The sequence below is a fragment of the Acomys minous genome (genome assembly GCF_964271855.1).
Source record: "Acomys minous genome assembly, chromosome: 3".
In the NCBI taxonomy this organism is placed as follows: Eukaryota; Metazoa; Chordata; class Mammalia; order Rodentia; family Muridae; genus Acomys; species Acomys minous.
Genome location: NC_140485.1, coordinates 119482040 through 119504203, shown reverse-complemented (window position 1 = coordinate 119504203; position 22164 = coordinate 119482040).

The following is a 22164-nucleotide window of genomic DNA, read 5'->3' as shown; positions in this document are numbered from 1 at the left end:
AAAAACAAAAATAAATAAACAAACAAAGAAAACGGCCTACTATGGCCTACTAAAGTCAATTTGGCATCTAGCACCCATGTGACACACCTGAGAAGCAAAATCACCATCTTTCCTTTTAGCCCTAGCAGATTGTGCTCCAGTAGAATAGAGTGCAAGGCTTCATTTTCCTTCGCATGCTAATCTCTCCTTCCCATCTTACAATAACAGCCTTTACGTGCTTAATTGCTGCAGTGTTCGATGCCTAGGAAACAGCCTGTACTGGTTTCTTCCTATGCAGATCAAAGCAACACGAGATGTGTCAGACCGAATCCATCCCATCTGGGACATCAATAGAGACAATCAGTGTGGACAGGTGACTTTTAACCATATGGAAGTTGCTCATCCCCCATCCCGAACGCTTGAGAGTGTTTCAGCTTTTAGACTGGGATGGAGGTGGGATATTTCCATATGCAGGATGGAATACCTCGGAGACAGGTCCCAAGTCTAGACATGAATTCATTTATGCTTCGTATGCACATTGTACTCATAACCTGAAGGCCATTAAATTATTATTTTTTTATTATTATTGCTATCATCATCATCATCATCATCATCATCATTATTATTATTATTATTATTCATGCACCTGTATTTTGACTGTAACCAATCCTATAAGGTCACGTGTGGAATCTTTCCATTTATGATGTCATGTGGGTGCTGAAAGCATTTTGGATCTCAGAGCATCCCAAATCTTGGATGCTCCATCTGCATTGATGAAGGACTTCATGGAGTAAAGACAGAAGCAGAGCCTAGTGAAGCTCCATGCTCACCCTCAAAACACAGCCTAGGAACTCTTGCATGCTGGGGAGTCCTGGGCCAGAGGTTTTTATTTATTTATTTATTTTACCCCCTTGGTGGACTTGAATAAAGCATAAACTTCCCAAGCTCTCCCCTACTCATGAGTGCGCACACACACACACACACACACACACACACACACACACACATATATATATATATATTTTTTTTTTTTTTTTTTTTTTTAATCACTGTGAGTTACTGCCCGCCATTCAGTGACTGCCAATCACAGGAATGTGTAGGGATTATGTGGTGAGCAGGTTTTCTAGTGCCTGGGCTGTGGGCTAGCCCTCCGTGCAAGGGGTAGTTCAAAAATTCTCTGGATACACAGCTGCTGATCTAACCCTCAACAGAGGCTTTGTCCCTCACTCCCCACTGCTTACAGCTCACAACCGGAGTGTGAATGCATTTGATAATAGCCAGAAGGCCCATGTTGTGGCCTCGGCTCTGTCAGTTACCAGCTAACCCTGTAAAAATGAACACATGTCACCTTCTTGGCCTTTTTCTTCCTCTTTTATAAAACGAAGAGTGTCTTATAGGATTTGTAAGATCTCTTCCAAAGCTACCATTCAAGCAAACAGATCCTAACTTCCCCTCTGTGAAAGCCCTTCCAATATTTAAATGAAGCTGGCCCATCACCTCTCCTCTGAAAACATGCCCTTCCCTTTTGAGTGTCCCCTGTCACTCTCCTAGTTTCCAGATCCCTCCCTGCTCTGGCCATTCTACTCTGGAAGCAGGCCAGTTCATAAGCTCGGTTCAGATAAGGGGCACAGTGGAGCCTGCCTGGGACTCCTTCCAGGGCACCTGACCATGCCAGAACCAAGACTCACTTAGAACATCTGGTCACCTTCCCGTCCCCACAACCCTGCGGCACAACCAGCCACCAGATTTGTGGATCTAATGAGTTAGATTTAAAAATCCCGGCTATTAAGAAAAGATAATAAAAGTACATGCTGATAATAAGGATAATATATGTTAAAAATATAGATAAAGAAGATAATTAAAAATTACATGTTTCCAAGACTTTTTAACGTAAGAGAAACAGTAAGAAAACTCGTTGAAATCTGTGCATAAGGGCACCTCGGTTCCCAAAGACTTGTTCTGAAGGGATGGGATGAAGAAAAAGCCATCCCCTACCAGGCTAAACAGCCAGAGATGCTGCTGCCACCGTGTGGCAGTTGCTATGTTGTCTGTGTATGGACAGAAGGACTGCCATGCAATGACTGAGGAAAAGGTTTTCATTTTCAGAGTCCTGAGGCAGGGAGCCTGCACACCCGACAAAACACCTCACCCAGATTCCTTCCCCTTTAAGAGTGACTATTACCCACACCAGAGATGATACAGCCTTACAGAGATGGAGGCGAAAATAAAAAATAAAATAAAATAAAATAAAAAAGAGGAAAACTGGAAAGATATTTCAGAGCTGAGGCAGAAGAATAAGAGAGAGCAAGCAAATCAGGAGCTCCTGGCGCCCCGCCTCCCCATGTGCCCTTCACAACCCCCCAGGATGCTTTCCTGCCTCTTTCCAGCTTTATGTCTGCAGATGTTGCTGCTTGACAAAAGTATGATATGTAAAGGAGGAAAGACTGAAACAGGATGGCCTCAAGGCAAAACAGTCTACAATGATGCTTTCTAAACATGCACACGCACAGGGGTGTTATGTAAAGGGAACCGCAATGCCCCTATTTTCTCCTAGTAGGTACCCCCATCCTTATAACATACCTCATTATGGCAGCCTGTTTCTGTCTCTTCATGTAAGCTGTTCTTCAAGAACATCTTACTATTCTAATGCATGAAGCGTGGATCCACATGCAGTGTACATACACATGTGCAGTGTATCTATGCCATTACATTTTCAGAGAGGGCATCAGAAAAAAAAAACCAAACAGGTTTTTAAGGAGTGTTAATATTGGCAGGGGGGTGGGGACACCAAGGTTGATAAGTCCTACCATAGACAGTATGTGCCTTAGAGTCAAAGATTGTGAATACAGCCCCTCACTGTCCCAAATGCCAAGCAGAAATGCTGTGTGCAATAGGGACAGAAGAAGGGAGGGAAAGAATGCACACACAACCATGTGTGCATGTAGGGATACAAACTAGGGCAGGCATTTAATGTGCTAAACAATTAGCCCGGGGTGGCACACGCCTTTAATTCTAGTATTCAAGAGGCAGAAGAAGACGGATCGCTGTGAGTTCGAGACCAGCCTGGTCTACAAAGGGAGTCCAAGACAACTAGGGCTACACAGAGGAACCCTGTCTCAGAAAAACAAAAACAAAAATGAAATCCAAAAACAAACAAACAAAAAAATTAACACCACAGGTTGGCTTAGTTGGGGGTCCCTCAGAGATATCCTCTCCAGAAAGTTACCCCAAAAGAGCAGGCACCTACTTGGAGTTTCACTAGGCTGCCACTGGCCTCTTTTCCCTTACATACCTTTTGGGTTATTTTGGTTTGGCTTGGTTTTTTAAGACAAGGTTTCTCTTTGTCATCCTGGCTGTCCTGGACTCAATTTATAGACCAGGCTGGCCTCGAACTTACAAAGATCTGCCTGCCTCTGCCTCCCTGAGTGTTGGGATAACAGACATATGCCACCGTGCCCAGCATCTGAGCACACACACCTTTTCCTGAGGATAAATATACCTCATACCTGTTCAACCAGACCCAAGGTAAAAAGGTAGGCTGTCCCTTGAACCACTGACGCCGCCTCGGGTGGAGAAGAGAGGGTGATGGCTACAGGGCAGGCCAGTCATACAATCTGCTTAATTACCAGCTCAGAGAGCGGTTTTATTAGGAATGATGGGCTCCCATCATATTTTACCACATCTGGATAAAGCATACAATTTTTAAATGTATTATTTTTATCACATTTATTTTTACTAGCCATCAATTTAAACGTATCAACTACCGCTGTGTCTCTTCGTGCCACATGCCCATGTATGCTCTGGCTCCTTGCATAAACAATGTGAAAGATGGATATGTAATACACTTCAAAGTTTGACACATCAATGCGCTGAGAACTTGGAACTAAAAGAACAACCTCACAACTAAGGCCTGTCTGGTCTCCCCCTACACCCCTCTTTTCTCCCCCTAGACTCCAGCTTTCTCTAAGGCCTCCTCTCTGGGCCTCCAGCGAGTTAGGTGGTAAAGAAAGGGCAGAGGGTGGACACCACACAGGAGGAGTCATCAGACTGAGGTCTGCTTTTCCAGGTTCACTCGTGGGCCCTAAAAGTCCTCCCTTGTCCTCTAAAACTGCTTGCATCCTCAACTTCCCCTCTATTAGGAGGACATTTAATCTTCCAGATGCCACCAGGCTACTGGACCTCCACTTACCTGTGAGGCCACCATGTTCCTGATTAATTCACATACCTCCTCTCCTGCGAATCTGCGTACTGCCTGCTTATCCCAGGACACTCAATTTTCAAACCTTTTCGGGAACGGTGGATAGTGTTTCCTTCATCCCTATGATGAATATGTGAGGAGACAGACAGACGGGCAGGCAGACAGACAGACTGACAGACAATAAATAGGATATCAGAAAAGCAGCATGGATGGGAGGAGAGGAACAAGACCTTAACTTTTCAGAGTTAAGTGGGTCACGGTAAATACATTCTTCTCTTTAACTCTTTATATTCTCCCTTATGAATTAAAGAGTTTACTAAAGTCCCGTCCTTTTACCCAGATTTCATGTCTTAAGACATCCTTACAGCTTGGGGGTGGTGTGTGTGGATATTCATATTTGTCTTGCAAATGTTTTCTGCCGTCTTTGTGATTTTTTTTCCTGAGCTGTCAATTATAGTGTTATTTTGGTAGGAGACTGCAGTCCACTTAGCCACGATCCATCAGCTCAGTCCCCACAAGAGAGAATTTGTACAACCGGCGTAGCCTGTTCCATACCGTTTTAAATACTCACACTGTCTTTGAGAAAGAGAGGTGGGTGGGTGGGCAAACAGAGGGGAAGCAGAATGAACAAACATCTCTGCTGTCTAGCTTTAGGTATCATTCACTGGGGCACCAAGGAAATTAAGCGGCAGGTGTATGTCTTTCAGCAATTATAGGATTGGACATTGTCCCAGTTCTAAGAGCAGGTGCCTGGTGAGGTCTGTAGCCTGAGTCCACATAGGCAGGGCCCTCTGTTTGCCATCTTTCCAAAGGGCTCAGTGACATTTTCACTAGACTCGGCTCCCTTTCCTCAGAAACATCAGAGCCAGTATACTGCCCTTAGATGTTTAGGATGACAATGACAAGAAAAATCTCTGGTGATAGTTACATTTCCCTGGTCCCTTTTCCCTTAAAAGATCTTAGAATTTGTAGAGAGTCCCTAGAAAGTCAAATGCTATTTTCTTCTTTTGAAGTACTTCCTGTAAACACAGTAAGCAAATAAACACACGGGCACCACCACCACGTATTTTTCAAAGTAGGTAGATTTTGAGATTCTTTAAAACTGTGATGGGTTATCAAATGTTCCCACAAGGACATTTTCATTCAGGACTTTCCTTCAAGGCCACTTTCTGATAATTCTGTGAAATGGTGGCTTTGTTTGCTTACTCCCAGTTCATACAGGAAACCCCAGCAAGCAGAGCTCATGGTAGGGTCCCGCAGGATAAGAAGTTCCAGGCAAGAGCTTCTCGGTGGCCCCTCAGCTCAACTGAGGCCCTCCGCTGCCAGCACCACCTTATGATTGTCACTTTAGCACCCACTTCCTGCAGCTGCCTTCTGCCTGATTAGAAGGGCTAAAGGCCTCTGGTGACAAGCCCTCAGGGCATTTCTCCAACCCTTTAGGAAACAGAAGGAAACACAGGATTCTAATTAGAGACCCAGGGACGGACCACTAATAAACAGTTGGAGCAGTCTTCAAGAGAAGAGCGTGTGGATGTGAGCAACCGCAGGTCCTTCTGTATCACTTCCCACATCCCGGCTAGTCTCCCTGTTCTGGCCTGTCCGTGCCTGTCTTTCTTCTCCTCCTCTTCATTTCATTTCATGATAACTTTGAGTATACAGCTCACAGCCCCATTATTAAAAATTTCTGCTTTTGTATGAGATCTTGGGGTGGGGGGAGGTAAAGGACTCTTTCACAGGGGTCAAATATCAGATATCCTGCATATCAGATATTTACCTTATGACTCACAACTAGCAAAATTACACTCATGAAGTAGCAACGAAATGATGTTATGGTTGGAGGTCACCACAACATGAGGAACTGTATCCAAGGTTTGCAGCATTAGGAAAGGCGGGAACCACTGGGCTAGTGGCTGATGCTAAGTTACCCCAGGAGCTTTTGTCAGCATGAACCTCAGAATCCTCAGACCTTTACCAACACTCAAATTATTTTTGCCATGTTGAGAAATAAAGATTTTTTTTCAAATATATAATTATTACGATGTGAACATTTCTTTATTAATTAACTACCGTTTGTAATTTAATTCTTTGGAAAATGGATTTTCCCTGATGTCTAATGGAGTACTCATATTTTTCTTGTTGATTGTATTGCCTTTTCTATGTATTAACATTTTCTATGTATTAACATTAACCTTTTGTCTGACGCAGGTTGAAATGTTTTCCTTAAATGTTAATGGTGAGGGGTTTTGCTACCTTAAAAATTAACGTATGTGTCTACACATAGATGAGCCATCCATTCCCAGAGAATTCACTCATTCACTTTCTGTGCTTCTATTCCCTCTAAAAAGTCATTTTTAAAGCTAAGTGTTTTCACACGCAGCCAACATGAATGTGTAAGAAACAGCTGGCATGGATAAAGGAAGAAATACATTGTAAGCAAACTACATAGAAATATTACTGTTGAAGGACCACGAGTTTTAGAATCGTAATTTTATAGTAAATTTGAAGATGGGGAAAAGCAAACTGATGAGTGATTCACTCGTTCCGTGTGGAGGCCCAGAGCAATTGAATGACGCCACGAGTCCCTGTATTACAACTGATCAAACAGAACCGAAGCGCAACCATCTGGCTTCAGAACGAACTCTACAGCCGTCAACTTCTCTGAAACCCAAGGCTCTTAGCCAGACTACAGTGGTCCGAATCATTATCCGAGCACGCTGATAGTGGAGACTGGAAGATCGGAAGTTTCAAGGTCGTCCTTGGCTAAGCACCAACTTCCAGACCCATGTGGAATACATGAAACACCGTCTAAAGAAAAGAAAATTCTATCTCCTGCAAAACCCCATGCCCGGCTTTATCCCTGCCACCTCAAACACCTCGTGTGGCAGCTTCACTTTCGGTATTTTGATGACTTCACGATGGTGGCATCTCACTGTTTTGGCTCAGGAAAAGTTAATGCTGCCAGCATTACAAAACAAAATGCTGCAAAACAAAAATGCGGGGGGGGGGGGGTGCCCTGCGGAGGTTGTGGGAGAGGCTGACCTTTTCTTTTCCTATGTTTTTTTTTTCTCGCCTTTCCCTTCCTTCCTAGCATTTTCTCCTTTGCTAGTTCATGTCACGATGCTAGGGGCACCGGAATACTTACAGGGTGAGGGAAGAAGGTGGCATGCTTCAGGGAGGGGGTGAGAACAGTGGGTGGGATCCAGAAGGTGATGGAGTCTCCAAACCCCCAGCTATCCCGGTCCTACTTAAAGCATACAAATTCAAAAACTGCTCACAATTGCAAGATGGCACTTGACGTTGGAACAGGAACCCCTTTATGGGCACAGGGCTCCTAGGTCTGTCTCGGTCCCACGTCCAGGTGGTAGACAGGATCCGTCCCGCACTCCTCCCAGAACTCAATCTGGGTGCACTGTGCCATAATTAACTCCTTTCCTGCTCTGCCTGTGGCCACAGCCCACCACCCGCGACCCCCACCACCCGTAGCCACCAAGCTGGTAGAGATGAACAGAGGCACAGGGAAGACCGAGAGCCAAGGCGCCCTTCCGAGTGAGGTCGGCTGCTGCCCAGAAAGCAGGCACTTAATTACCCGCCCTCTAGGACTGCTTTTTGATGCTATTCCTAGAACCAATTAGCCTGAACCTTTCATTTAAATGCAACTTGAAAATGCACAAACAAATGACTACGGCACTGTATTTTAACGGTTTAAACAGCCCCGTTTGTTCAGCTAAAGCGGATGAATAGCTTTCCAGAAATACACAGAAGGGCACTTTGGGTCTGATGAATGCCTAACAATGACAGCTGCGAAGCCGCAAAGGAAGTGCCACTTAGGTGGCATTTGCTAATGAGTTGTCTTTGGGAAGAGAAAGGGAAAAGTTGTTAAAATGATGGGGAAGCCTTCTCCCGCGTATCTACTTTATGAATTAAGAACTCCCTCCATTATCACTTTGGGGTTTGATCTGGTTAAAGCCGGCTAGAAACAGGTGACTGACGACACTGAATGACAGAATGCTGTGTCAGAGACCTTTGGGTTTTTTGTCTTCTTTTTTTTTTTTTTTTTTTTCTCTTTAACTTCTGGATTAAATAGCTATTGTTTACCCAGGAATATCCCATCATTGATTGTGTCATATTACACAATACATTAGCTAGGCGGTGTAGGGTGTGTGTGTGTGTGTGTGTGTGTGTGTGTGTGTGTGTGTGTGTGTTTGCTTAAAAGCCACAGTTAGTCGACTTTCAGGGAAAAGCCAGTGAGTGGTTTATTTCAGCGAACACAGCTAAAGGTTAAGCTAAAAACTGAGAAGCTCATTTTCTTTTTTCTTTTATCATTTTTGACATCATGCATCCAGAATTAGTTATCAATTCAGCTTCGTGAACTTCGAATTCACAAGCAAAGATTTTAATTTTCAATCTTGCTTTGCTCCCATTCTCATTTAGAGATGGCTTTTAAATATTAGCTTAATTGATTTTCCGTCTGGAGCTAACCCTAACCGGGGTGATTTTGAATTACATTCCTAACAACATAAATCCAAAAGCAAACATCTCCCTGAATTAATACAGACCTGTCACTTTGCTCACGAGTAGACTGATCAGAAACTCAGCCTGCCTCTGAATGACTCCGGAACCGGTCACATATGTTGCCCTACCCATTCGGTTCCCTGCAAACAAAAGGGCAGACGTTTGAAGGTGAAGAGAGATCTATTTCCAGTTGAGAGAGAACCAGGGCTGGGTTATTCCAGCTCAAAGGACATTTTAACATAATTTGGAATGAGGAAGCAGCATCCACTTATAAATCTGGGCTAAAGACAGAAACCAGCGACACAGAAGCCACCTGCTTAACTGGATGGCGTGTCCCCTTCCTGTTTTCTGATCTTGGACCTCTTTGGTGAAGCCCATTCTGGTCTTCATATTAGTTTCTTTCCTCCTTAATTCCTGAAATAGAAATCGACCTCTCCAATGCCATGTCTCTCAATCAAATGTGCATTATTCTGTAGGCTGGTTTTCTGAATACAAGTCTGAATACATTGGCTTCTGAGTCCTTTGCTGGTGGGCGCAAGTCAGTAGCCCATAAGTAACACCTAGAGGCCGGACACAAAACTGAATGAATTGTTCTGGATCCTTCAGTTCTCTGTTTTCCTACTTGGCTGATGCTGCCTTCTGCCTCTTCGCTGACCTCTCTACACCTTGTACCCATCCTCCCTCACTGCAGCCTTCAGAATAGTCTTGCCTCTTTGCCCATTAAACCCCATCGCTCTCTAAACAGCACTCCTCAGATGGCGATACAGAAACCTGTTCATGGATCCTAAAAGGTCTGCAGAAAAATCATTGAGGATGAAGAAGAACATGCGATCCCGAGGAACCTGAGATTATCCAGAGAACAGCGGGTCCTTGAGGCCCATCTCTAATTATATCAATATCCTTCCCCAGCACAAAGAAAGGGAAGCATCGCCTCACTGACTCCTACCTCCTCCCGGGCAATTTAAATTCCTTTCTGTGGGTTCTTGGTCTCACTGATAAAGGAATCTAAAACTTGACCCAGAATGGAGCTCAAGGACTATTTTATTAGAGTTTAAAGAAAAACAACAGGGCAGGCAGGTTCTAAATCCCCAGGCTACGTGGAGGAGGGGGCCAGAGAAAATGAGGAAAAGCCATGACTATTTAGTTAGATGTGGAAGTAGAAGGTGCCCAGAGAGGGGTTATCTTCAGAGAAACAGTGAGGAATCCCAGAGTGGGGGTGGGGGACCGTGCTTAGGCTTTTTGGTTGATCTGATACAGAAATAGAAAAAACAAAAGTCATAGTGTGTGTGTGTGTGTGTGTGTGTGTGTGTGTGTGTGTCAGAACTCAGAAGAGCAAATAGGCTCAGCAGTGCTGCGAGCTCTGCAGGCAGCTGCAGGGGGGAGGGGAAGTACAGTATCTCATTAAAAGGGGTAATTATCCCTCCCTACTCCCTAATGCATCTTCAGGGAATCCAGTTTCCTGTGGGGTGGTGTTCTGCCCTGGTGACTGCTAGGCCCATAGTGGTTAATTCTGAGAGAGGAGATTATAGTACGAAATATTCTTGCCTCTGTAGTTTATCAGAATGCCATTATCTCCACCCAGGGCCAGCAGTGGAACTCAGATTCCATTCTTGTGACAGTTAACGGGCCTCACCAGAGCCCTGATACCTGCATCCTTTTCGTTTGGTATTTTAAGTCTTAAGGAGAGGCAGCTGTGAAGCCGTTATTTCTGGCATTGTGAGAGAAACAGAGATGTGGTCCAAAGCCGACGATGAAGGAGTTCATCCTCAGTGGCCGCAAAGGTGCTAGTTTCTATCTACTGACTTTACATTACCGGGCGCTGGTATTGCCTCGAGCTTAAAACCCTTAGAGCCATCTAGGATGAAATCAATTTAAAATCTTGGGTTTGGTACCAAATGGTGATTAGTCTTCATAAAGCAGTGGTACCTGGAGTTTTCAAAAGGAAAGGTCTTTTGTGCAATAGCCAAGCAAAGAGGCCAAGAAAGAAGAGGAAGAGGAAGAGAAGGAGACAGACAGACAGACAGACAGACAGACAGAAACACAGAAACACACACACACACACACACACACACACACACACACACACACACACGCACAAAGACATGGGACACCCAACTTTACCTCCCATATCAGCTGAGAATGAAGTTTATTAGAAGGAAATGGGGCAAATTACTTGTTGGTATGATGTTCACAAACCAGAATTATGGTTCTTTTGTCCGGGTGTGAACAATCACACTTCTTTATGGGTCACATGGATTTTTTAATGTGGATTTTGAACTTGTGACATCAAACACCCTTGACTACCAAGATGGGTTCTGTGTATCTCTGGTCCTGAAAAGCCAATTCCAAACCATCCTTGAATGGATTCTGGTAGCTTTCCCTTTCCCTGCCCCCACCCCCACTAAAACCTTAAAAATGTTGTTACCTAAGATGTGTGTCTGCATGTGTCTAGGCCTAGGCTGATTTCAGAGTGCAGTGACATCCCATCCTTCTTGTAGATCGCTATGACTTTGTCAGGGTGTATGCTCATGGATCGTTTATGGCAGTGAGATGGTCTGAGAAATGCAACATTTGACAAATTTGTCCCTCTGGTAATACCACAGAGATGTTATAGGCACAAAGCTGAGTCCAGAGGGCACCCACTGAGATATCCAGGTTCTTGTCTCAGAACAAAGAATTGGACCAGGGACAAATGGATGATGATAAGTATAGAAAGGACATATATATATATACACACACACACACTCACACATACATATACACACACATTCATGCACACATATACATAGATACACATATACATATATGCGTGTGTGTGTGTGTATATATATATATACACATGTATACACACACACACACACACACACACACACACACACAGAGAGAGAGAGAGAGAGAAGCATAGAGAATATATATTCCTAAGGAAGAGAAAGGCAGTCAGAGAACAGAAGTGGACTAGAAAGCTGGAACATGACCAGGTCCAATGGCCATGATTCCTGGTCTTTCATGTCCTCCCGTGGTCTTGATTGTTGGCTTTTTCTTGTGCATGCTCTGTTTTTGTTTGTTTGTAGGCTTATTTATTTCATTAATTTATTTATTTTATTCTATGAATATAAGTGCCTTGTCTGCATCTATATATGTGTACCACATGTATGTCTGGTACCTGCAGAGGTCAGAAGGGTCAGATCCCTTGGAACTAAAGTTATAAATAGCTGTGAGTCACCGTGTGGGTAGTGAAACTGAACCAGGGTTCTCAGCAAAAGTGGTAAGTGTTCCTTCTTTTAAAATTTATTTATTTATTTATTTATTATGTATACAGTACTCTGGCTGCCTGTACACCTTCAGGCTAGAAGAGGGTATCAGATCACATTATAGATGGTTGTGAGCCACCATGTGGTTGCTGGGAACTGGAGGAGCAGTCAGTGCCCTTTACCTCTGAGCCATCTCTCCAGCACCATGGTAAGTGCTCTTAACCCCTGAGCCATCTCTACAGGACCTAATGTGCTCTGTTGTTTGCAAGAAGCTCAGTTAGGAAGGGTTTCCAGTCTTCCTTGGCCAACTGTTCTCTTTCATATTGTTAATCTTGATGGCCTTTCTTCCTGCTCCGCTGCTGCCACACAGCCACTTACAAAAATAAGAAAGAGCAGCTGGTATGTCACAAGGCAACATAGTCTCGTGGGACCACCGCCATGTGTCTGTCTGTCTCAAGCTGTGAGTTTCTTTCCCTGTAACAAAACTCTTCTCATCCATACCAACTTATTTTAGTGAATAGTTTCTCAACACTTAGATTTACAAAGGTAAGAGATGATAAGAATGGGAGCCAAGCCCTATCTTTTCTCACTAACAATAATATCACTCCATAAACACTTGATACAACTTTTTAATAGCCCGTCTATATCACAAGAGTTGTACTTATAATATAATTTTGGCTGATATTTAGAATTTTTAACATTAATAATACAAGGACATGAAGGACCAACTCAAAAGAACTATTAGTTGCGATAATATCCCAAAAGGTCTTCAAACATTTACAGTACTATAATCAAAGGAAATTAAAAGCTAATTTCCATTTTTAATTTGTGTGTGTCTGGCTGTCCTGGAACTCATTTTGTAGACCAGGCTCATCTGAAACTCAGAGATCCACCTGCCTCTACCTCCTGAGTACTGGGATTAAAGGTAATTATTTATTTTTTGTTCCAGAAATATATTCAAGCTTTGAAGCATAGAGAATATATAATAAAACGTTCTACTGGTGAATAGAATTGAAATATGATTCCAAAGAGTTTAAAAGATAAGGAAATAAGTAAAAAATGCCCTTATTGTGTTTAAATAAGACTCTAATGAATGCATTAAAATTATATATATATAAATTTAAATAAATCAAAAGTAGAAATTGAATCCTTTGCAACTATACACATTTAAGTTGAAAGTTCTAGATAACCAGCTTTAAAATGCTCAAGAAACACACAATTCCAAATTTTAGCCTTTGGAAACTCACAAACAGAAGTGCTGTCAGCCCTCATTCGGCCCACACACCCTCCCCCCCCAAGGCCCCACTCAAGATTGACAACCAGAATGTTTTGTCCACATTCCTAGTACAGTGGTTGAGAGCACACACATTGTTACCAGGAAAGTTCCAAGCATAGTCCTCCCTGCCAAGGATCCAATAAGCATTTGTATTTGTATGGCCCTGTGAATTTCTTCATTTGAAAACACAATAATTTAAGAATAGTGCCATATTAGCTCAATGAGTGTTCTCCCAAAGAGCATTTTGAATAGAAATGAAAAAAAAAAGTCCTCAAAGATTGGATCCTTCTGTGTTTGTGGACGCTGTTCTCACAGGAAACCCAGCACTCAGGGTCCTTATAAAACAATGGAAATAATACACTTTACAGCATTTCAAGGGAAGGCTGAAGTAGAGAGGTCCAGAGCGTTTGCCAGTGTTCGCCTGTGGCTGACATCCAGTAAATGCTCACGGGTTCTGACCCAAGCAAAGCATCTCTAAGCCAACACCTGGTTATCATTTTCTCATGTTCCTCCCTCTCCTTCTCTCATTCAAACACACGGGCAGCCACCTGACTGTGAACACTGTCTGTAGGGGAGAAAAAACCAGTATCTTGGCCAGGTGTGGTGGCACACGCTTTCAATCCCAGCACTTAGGGAGGCAGAGGCAGGTGGACCTCTGTAAGTTCGAGGCCAGCCTGGTCTACAAAGAGAGTTCCAGGACAGCCAGGGCTGTACAGAGAAATCCTGTCTCAAAAACAAAAAACAAAACAAAACCAACAACCAAAACCCAAAAACTACCCCCCAGAAAAAAAAAAGTTTCTTTTCTTCACCCATGACAAGGTTCATAGCTGACATCACAAGCATAAGACAGATTTACAAGAGGAGAGCATGCAAATTTACTTAAGTGATGTTTTACATGGCAATAAGGCCTCAGAAATAGATCATTAGGTCAATTGTTTAGTTTCTCTGAGCCTCAGGATCCCCATTCATAAAATGGGGGAAGTACCACTCTGCAGAATCTCAAGGGGATTTTCCTTTATCCATTGGTGGACTCTAGGGAGATTCCACATCTTGGCAATTGTGTGCATCTGTACCAGAGTAGGTATAGACAGCGGTGTGCAGGTATAACTGTATGAAACTGATTTTGATTCCTTCCTTTCTGCCTCCCCCTCCTCTCTCCCTTCCCCCTTCCCCTCCCCCACTCCCCACACCATCTTCGCCAGCATTTGTTGACTTTTTGATAATAGACATTCTAACTAGGATGAAATGGAATCTCAGGGTAGTTTTGCATTTTTAATTTGCGTTCTTCTAAAGGCTAAAGAGATTGAATTAATTTTTCATGTATATATATATATATGTATGGCCACTGCATATCCTCATTTGAAAATACACTACCACTTAAAGGTAAACTTAACAGCATGCTCCACCAAAGAGTGTTATGAATGGAAATACAAAATAATTCCTCTGTCATGAATGTAGTGCATAAATATATGTCGTTGTCTAGGGACAATTCAACAACCGGAATCCAGGCACCGAGCACTGAGTGCAGATGGCTCAGAACAACACTCCAGAAAGGAGACTGTACCAAGAAGAGGGAATTCAAGGCCACGCCCTTCCTGCCCTTGCTTTAACAGTGAGAGGACAAATTTGATCCCCTCCCCACCTCCCCATTCATGGCCACTTGTTCTCTTTCTAGTTTAACAACACCAAGCACATTTGCTTCTGTTTGATGCTTGGCTTTACAGAGTCACCAAGGTACTAACTCTTCTCACCTGCAACTGTCCTGTAAGGAAGGAAGATTTTTTTTTTTCAAAGACAGACACTTACTTGAGCCCCTCATATTGACCACCCAGATTATCGACACAATGATCTTCAAGGAATTACAATTTCCTAAGGAGTCTTATACTGGAAGAAAGAAAAGGGCTTTGACTAAAGCCTGGTGCCATCCAGAACAGGACCTTGTCTCCCAAGAAGACAATGTTTCATACAATACTGACAACTTGTGAGACTATGGAACAGAGTCTGTAGATTGTCAGTGATGGGAGAGACCACACCCTGACCAGGACCACCTAGTTCCACGTACCTCTTAAGCTTCTCATCAGAGCTCTGAAGACGAACTTAGGGTCCTTGTACCTTTTGATTTTCCCTCATCCAATGTGGCCAGGAGGTAGAGAACGGCAAACGCTTGTGCTTAACTCATTGTCTTGTTTTTATTCAGGGTCCCCAGCCAGTGGAACAGTGGCATCCACAGCTACAGTGAGCCTTTCCATCTCAAATAGCCTAATCTTCATAGTCTTCACAGATTATAATTGGTCCATCACAGGGGTGCCTAGACTCTTGTCTCCTAGGTGATGCCATCATGTTGACAATCAACCCTAACCATCACATACAGTAACACAAAAGCAATTTCACTGCCCTAAAGGCCCTCTGTGCTTCCCTTACTTTATTTACTCCATAGTTTTGACCTACAGTAAAATGTAAAGCAATAACAGCCCTCCAACTTCATTCTTTTCCTTCAGCATTAGGTCCTGAGTTTTCTTTTTTCACACCCATGAAATCTCGCACTAGGCTTCCTGGAAACTTTGCTGCACATCTTCCATTAATGTGTAGTGCTATACCTCTAATAAGTGACTCAAGCAGTGATCTGCCTTTCAGAAAAAGACCTTGTCCAGATCAACACAGTGTAGAATTATAATGTTAAAACTCCTGATAAATAGAGTATCCTAATGAAAAGGTACTCGTCAACCTAGGGACTGGCTCCATCACCTCCTACCCTTGAAACTCAGTACCCTAGAGAGCATCTTCATTTCCCAGGAAATCAAACTCACTAGTGAACCCACCATGCAAAAAAAAAAAAAAAAAAAAAGCACCTCATAAATGTCTGCAATGCACACACTGACGCCAAAGGCTATAGGGTAAGATGATATCAGAGGAGAGCGGAGGCTTGGGAAACCACTTTCAGGTGGGTCAGCAGTTGACAGGGAAGCCTGTGTCACGGAAGGGACTCAGCTATGACTTTGCAATTCCAGTCTTATTTCTTCTCTGTTCAATTGTCTCAGTAGCAACAGCAAGCAGAGAGCTAAGAGCTGGGTCCCAGCTGAGGAACTAATGCCTGTGTTTACTGGTTTAAAGGATTTGTAGGAAAAAAAAAATAGACCTTGGCTATTAACTGTGAAAGGGAACCTGCTCAAATAATTATCCTTGCATTCCCGTTTTATTAGTAAAACACTGCAAATGGGGAAAGACTCTGATTAAATAGACCCTGCAAGAGACATTCTCTCTCCTAGGCAAAGAGAGCCCTTATGACTGCAAGGTACCTGATTCAGAGACATCCACAAAAGGCACAAGACTGCATCCCTGTTGCATGCTCCCCCACCCTGTACCATTTTTAACTCAATGACTTTCCAGCCCCACATAGCCATGGAATAGATAAGCTTTTCCTTGTAAATTAGGTGGATCTAGACTTTGATGCAGAATAGCAATGAGAGAGTTATTAATAAAGAGAAGATTAAGCAACAATCACCTTTGCATTATTATCTTCCGGTTTATGTTAGTACTTCTAAAGGAGCAGCTGGGGTGGTACACATCACAACTAGCACTTACCTTGCTTCAAAGGAAGAAATAGCTTTGTTGCAGTGCAATTGTCGGACCCCTGTTTAGCTTTCATCTCACGCTAATGGACAATCTGCTTTCTATCTTACGGTTGGGATTTTTTTCCCCCTCTATTTTATAATTGGGATTCAAATTCCTTATTTCACTTTGATACGTTTACAAAGAAAGATTCGAATGATCTGTTGTTCCCTTTAAGTGTAGTATTGAAATCTCATTCTATGCCTTCCTTCTAGATACTTCATAAGAATATTTCTCAAATCAATAACTTTGTTCTAGCCACCACCGAGGTTTATTGGAGGAGGGGGAGGTTGGAACATTGTTGCAGAGATGAAAAAGCTCTCAGGCAGATGTCATAAGTTTGAGACAAATTAAGAAAAAGCAGGTTGGGAGGAGCCTGATGTTGTGGGTGGTAGACTCAGAAGGCTGTTCACAGCCTGACATGTTTCAGATCTTTTGACACGGTCATGGAAGCAATAGAAACTTATATGGTTTTTAGTCTCCCAGGTAGCAGAATGATAATGTGGGAGGATTAGGAGGAAAATGAGTTTCTCTCTCTCTGTCTCTCTCTCTCTGTCTCTCTGTCTCTCTGTCTCTCTCTCTGTCTGTCTGTCTCTGTCTCTCTCTCTCTCTGTCTCTCTCTCTGTCTCTCTCTCTCTCTCTCTCTCTCTCTTAATTTAAATTAGTTTCAAGCTAGTTCTAGACTCTGGCAAGGTGGATAGACTACCCAGTTCACATATACTCACACCTCCTGACTCCTCCACACCACAGTCAACATTTCCCAAGGACTTGTTTTAACCAAATCATAGCTCAGCTCAGGGACTGGTCTGTGTGGCCACAGTGTCCATGCCCCAAGAAGTCCATGCCTCTAGTGAGAAAGTCAGACAAATGAGCACAGAAGGAGAGTGACTGAAGGAAGGCTACTGACTGTGTGCCAGGCCCCTGACCCAGCTGGGGCAGCATAGGGAGTGTGACAGAAGCCTTCTCAGAGGAGGTGACGGCTCGCATTGCATTGAAAGGTGGAGAGCTTGTTCAGGGGTAGAAAGGACATGTCTGACAGTTTCCAAGATGTAAGATGATTAGGTTCTAGAAGAAAGAGGTTTGGAAAAGAGAGGCCAGCACCAAAGCTTCATGGAGAGTGTGCAAGAGACTTGATTGTATTCTGGGATGGGTGGGACGTCATTGTTAGCATAATAAAGGGGAGTCGTCCGGGTTTGCATTAGCAGATAAACTGCTGTGCACAGCCTAGATTGTCACTTCCTCCCCAAGTGACTCCAGTCAAGTCTAGCTTGCCAGGACAAAATGCTCATTGGAAGCCATGTGTGTGAGCACAAAAGGACACATAAGACTCAGGAGAAAAGGGCAGGCCATAGGAGCTAGCGAGCTGAACGGAGGCAGTGACTGGAACTCAAGGCCCTGGCATAGATGATACAATTTGAGACTCTGGACAAGGGTATCCTGGAGGAGGGAAAAGTGGGGCAAGAGGCTCGAGTGGGCACAGCTTGGATGGGATGCATCTCATCAGTGGAAATATTCCTTGGGCAACTGATACAGAAAAGTGGAATTCGACTAGAAAGCAGGGTACATTTGGGTGCTAGCTGGGGTGCAGAAGTCATGGGTGAGGGAAAGACACAGTATGTAAGGGACTCTGGAAAAGAGACAAAAAGGGTTCGGCAAATGAGCAAAATGAAACCCATGGGAGCCGCAGATGCCAGCAGCCCAGAGCAGCAGCCCAGGTAGAAGCCAGAGTTCAGAGATTAAATAAAGCTGGGAAATCAGAAGGGAACAGGGATATAGACTCCAGTTTAAGGCCTGGGAGGGGGGGGGAGGAAGAGAGGGAGGGAGGGAAGGAAGGAGAGGGAGAGAGGGAGAGAAAGAGAGAGAGAGAGAGGGAGGGAGGGAGGGAGGGAAGGAGAGAGAGAAAGAGAGGTGAATTGTGGGTGTGTGTCATTCCATTTCTTGCCTAGAGCCGTGGTTCTCAACCTTTCTAATGATGTGACCCTTTAATATAGTACATCATGTTGTAGTGACCCCCAACAATAAAACTTTTTTTTTTGCTACTTCATAACTGTAATGTTGTCACTGTTATGGATCATCATGTAAATATTTCTGGAGATAGAGGTTTGCCAACAGGATCGAAACCTATAGACTGAGAACTGCTGGCGTGCAGGAGGTTTCACCTAGCGTTCACAAGGCCAAGGCTCCAGGTTCCATCCCCAGCAATAAAAAGGAAAACTACTACACACATACATACTTTCGTATACATATGTACAAATATTTTTAATGCTCTTTTACTTCCTGTTCAGTGAAAATGCTAGCTCTAATCTAATTCTGAGGAAAAATAACAAATACTAGTATATGTAGTCAAGGAATTGATACTTGTGATGTATGTGGTCCAGGAATTGATACTTGTGATGTATGTGGTCCAGGAACTGATACTTGTGATGTATGTGGTTCAGGAATTGATACTTGTGATGTATATGGTCCAGGAATCAATACTCCTGGTCTATGTGGTCCAAGAATCGATGCTCCTGGTCTATGTGGTCCAGGAATCGATGCTCCTGGTCTGTGTGGTCCAGGAATCGATGCTCCTGGTCTATGTGGTCCAGGAATCGATGCTCCTGGTCTATGTGGTCCAGGAATCGATGCTCCTGGTCTATGTGGTCCAGGAATCGATGCTCCTGGTCTGTGTGGTCCAGGAATCGATGCTCCTGGTCTTTGTGGTCCAGGAATCGATGCTCCTGGTCTATGTGGTCCAGGAATTCCCAGTTGCACTGGTGCACAGCAGAAGCCTCACTGCAGTTTGTCTCTTTGTTCTATAGAAATCCCACCACATTAACAGTTTTGTACTCTCTCTATTCAAGCTTCAGAGAAACTGAGTCAGAAATTTCTCTGGCTTGTCCACAGTTGGTGGCAGAAGCTGGGGATAGGTCAGGGGCCTTGCACATGCTAGACACGTGCTCTACCACTGAGCCACACAAGCATATTCCTTCTGTCTGTAGCTAAGGCACTGATGCCCTGAGGTAAGGGGAAGGCTGTTAAGAACTAAGTAGACAACTGCAGAAGCCAGACCAGGTAAAAATCCATGTTTGAATTCTTGCTTCTCTGACTCCCATCTATTCACATGAGCACACAATCCTATTCTTTCCAAACTCTATTTAAATCTAGGAGGAAGCAGGCTGGTTTTAGCACCGTAAGTGGCTGGCTCAGCATATTCAAGTCTTTACACTGAGCACACAACACCTTTCCCTTGCAGTTTCGGAAGAACGCATCCAATAAGCAATTTTAGACTTTTTTTCTTTACACCAGGCTTCTTAGACTATTTAAATTTAAACTTTTCTGGGCATAGTATGGTGGTTTATATTTGTAATTTCAGAGCGTGGGATGGTAAGGCATAAGTGCAAGGCCACTTTGGGCCACCTTGGTGAGTTCTGGAACAGGCTGGGCTACCAAGTAAGATGACATTTAGGAAAAACAAAAGAAAAGCCCTCTAGAGTTAATTCCCAGCACAAGAAGACAAGCATGGTATCAGAAGTCTTGGTTCCACAGTGAGTTTGAGGAGAGTCTGGACTATATGAGACCCTGTCTCAAACAATAAATTAATGAATAACTTACATTCTAACTTTCTTTTGCTTTGCAGTGTGCAACAGTGAACACATCTTAGTTTCTCCCCTGGCAAATGTTCACAAGATGAACACGCCGAGGTAACCAGCACCCAAGCGACTGAATCTTCTGGAAAATTATTTGTTCTTTGTTCCCATAGTTATAAAGCTCACTTGGTAATTCAACTCTACCTCAGAGTGAATTTAGAAGGGCTAGCTAATTATAGCTTTAAATGTAAAACACTTTGACAAACTCGAAGTAGGTAGAGAGCTTCTTAAATTGATTATAATGTCACATGGTTTCTACTGAAAATGATTTCACCTGGGAGAATGTCAAACTGTCCTCATTAGCAAATCACAGAAGAAATTGTGTTTGAAATTCAACTTAACAGAGGCTTGTGAATCTTTAAACTATCGACGACGCCTTGTTCCCTGAGCTATTCCTGTTTAGAATCTCTGAGTCAAGCCCCTCCCCTTTTACATTGCGTTCTTTCCTTTCTCCTTCCCCCAGCAACCAGAAGCTCTGTGTTGGAAAGACTGGTTGCCTCGCCACCAACTCCATGGACTATGAGCTTGTCCTGTCCTCAGCTGCCACAGGTCCCCAGCCTCAGTTCCCGGTTTGCACACATTCTAACACTGTTTTGTAGAGAGCCATATCCAGGTTCGAACTCCATCCATCCACACAGCTACCTGAGACAGCTCAGGTGGGCTCAGCACAGGAGTGATGCAAGAGGGTAACTGGTGCTTCTCCTACCTCCTTGGTAGGGGTGGGATAAAGGAATGAGCCCCCGTGAAACAGACCAATGGCGGAACAGAGCCCCTGATGTAAACTGCAGGCAGCGCACAGGATGCCCAGCGCACAGGCTGGGGAGTTGGCTCAGTGGGTTAGGCACTTCTCTCCCAGGCATGAGAACCTAAATTTAATCCCCAGAATCCATATGGAAAATGATGTGGCTAATTTAAAAGTACTGTCTAATAAATGTTATTAAAGGCTATAACTACTGTGGTGGTGTTTTCTAACCCACTATCAATCAGTACAAACACAGACACCTGTTATATTTTTAAATAGCCTTGGGTAACCTGGGGCAGGGCAGATATTAATCCCTGAAACTACCTCCCACTTCGCCCTGCCCAATCCCATGCCATCTGCTTCTAATAATTTCTATTGAGCTCCCGCCCGTCCATAATCCCAAATACTCGCTAATGTTCTTCATCTGGGCCGAACCCTCCATCCACGCCAGCCATGTGCTTTTTACTTCACCTCACTCATGGCAGCGGCCTCCTCCTTCCTTCTCTGCTTCCTCCACTGTCTCCTTCCCAAGATCCTCTTCAGGTCTCTGACTGCTTCCCTTCCCAAGATCCTCTCTGCCTTCCAAAGCCCATGAACCTTAGCCACGCCTATCCCATTTGCCTGCCCAGGTGTATCTGCTTTTTATTGGTCAAACAGGAATAAGTTTTTAGCAAGGTTACTCAGCAATATTTGGGGTACATTTAAAGACAGGCAGCAGTAATTAGCATCAAAATGCATCAGCTCAGCCTCCAACAGAAAAAGCCAGGCAAGATCATGCACGTTTGCAGTTCCAGCACTGGGAAGGCAGAGACAGGCTGGTTCTTGGAACTTCATGGCCAGATAACCAAGCCTACTTGGAAGCTATCAGGAGGACTGTTTCCCTTTCTGTTTTGGTTTGAATGTGAATCACCCCACCCCCACCCCAACCCCCACAGGCTCATGTGCTTAAATACGTGGCTCCCAGTCGG